This window comes from Hyposmocoma kahamanoa, unplaced genomic scaffold (genome assembly GCF_003589595.1).
Source record: "Hyposmocoma kahamanoa isolate Upper Pololo Valley unplaced genomic scaffold, ASM358959v1 63, whole genome shotgun sequence".
NCBI lineage: Eukaryota > Metazoa > Arthropoda > Insecta > Lepidoptera > Cosmopterigidae > Hyposmocoma > Hyposmocoma kahamanoa.
This window is the reverse complement of record NW_020653851.1, coordinates 21982196-21983786: the sequence shown is the minus strand read 5'-3', so window position 1 is coordinate 21983786 and position 1591 is coordinate 21982196.

Sequence of the window (1591 nt, the reverse complement as noted above, 5' to 3'; positions counted from 1 at the left end):
TTCCACCTAATACCTGAAATCCCCAAAATTGAGGTGAAAAGATTTGTATTGATACCGCATGCGATGACACACGCTATGGTAAGTGTCCAGCAGCTAATCTAGAGTACTTTCCTATGAATCATTTATTTCTGAAAACCATTCAAGTTTTTATCTAATAGATTTTCGTAACACTAGGTAGTAAAATTTGTAGATAATGTTAAAATAACAAAAACCATCGCATGTCATTAGATCAGGTGCAATTTATTTTTACAAAATTTACTTGTTAGTGTACCCTCTTTAAATTATTAAAAAAAAAATCTTTAGTACCAAAGCGCACATGCCTTACGAGACGTCTGAGTACAAGCCAATTGTCTTGAACACTCGAAAGCACTGATTAACACCTACGGTGCTAAACACTACAAGGTAAACTCTGGCATTGGACAGAAATGGTCTCCGAATGCTGACTAGAGCTCTCATGGGACACTATGTCTTAAATAAGCGCATTTTTTTATGATGACAAGTGACGGAACGAACAAGTCGTTCGCCTGAAGATAAGCGACACGCCTGTCCATAGTGGTTGTAGTGTCACTCGGATCTTTAAATGACAAAAATCTGAGGGGTCCTTTGCACCCATCCCTTGAGACATAATTGACAAGTCCCACATGGGTTGACAAGTCCCCCCTGTAATTTCACCAGCAATCTTTACCCTTCAAAACTGGAACACCGTAATGCTGACATTACTGCTTGGCGGCAGAAATAGGTAAGATGGCAGGCAGGTACATGCAACAGTACGTATACTGGTGACAGAGTCAACATTAGAGACGTCACACCAAATTGGTGATCTACGTTAATGTGGACAATTTTGTCAAAATAGCCATGGCAATGTCGGAGCCTCTTGAACTGCACACCGCGCAGTCGCACGCGCAGCTTTCACGACACTTTCACGAGTTTAGCATTCGGCACGGGCGTGTGCAACACGCTGCTGTTATTTAATATGTGGCGTGACTCTATGCACCCTTAGGGCGCGTTCCCAGTATGTCGTCACGTTTTATTTATCGTTGGGCGACAGTCGCGCTGTCCCCATATCACGACTATCTGTCGTGACTGTGTCGCGGACGATTATTTTATCTAAACCTTCTATTTTTAACGGAATTAGAACAGGATATTGTCATTTTCTAAATTTTAATTATTTATTACAAAATATTACACATAAACAAAAACAAAATAATTTATCACCTGCACTACTGAGACAAGACAACATTCGAGTTTGAGAAACGTTGCTCGAATAAGATGGCATGACACGACAAAATCGGGGCACAAAAAAGTTATGATCCCGATACCAATGTAATAAAATTATTTACGTCCTTAAACATAGTCTTGTATTTAAACGAAATTAAGTAAAAACACATAATGAAAAATGCTAATTATTCTAAGTTTTATTAGATTACAGCTTGAAAAGAGTTCTAAACATTTACTATCGTGAAAAATAGGAACCTACCAGGGATGATTAAGCGTCCGGGTTGTTGCCGGGCGCTTTATTAACGCCGAGATTAAATCAGGTTAAAACCCATTAATGCCAGAAATCGAGGTCAAAAACATTTACAACTACATT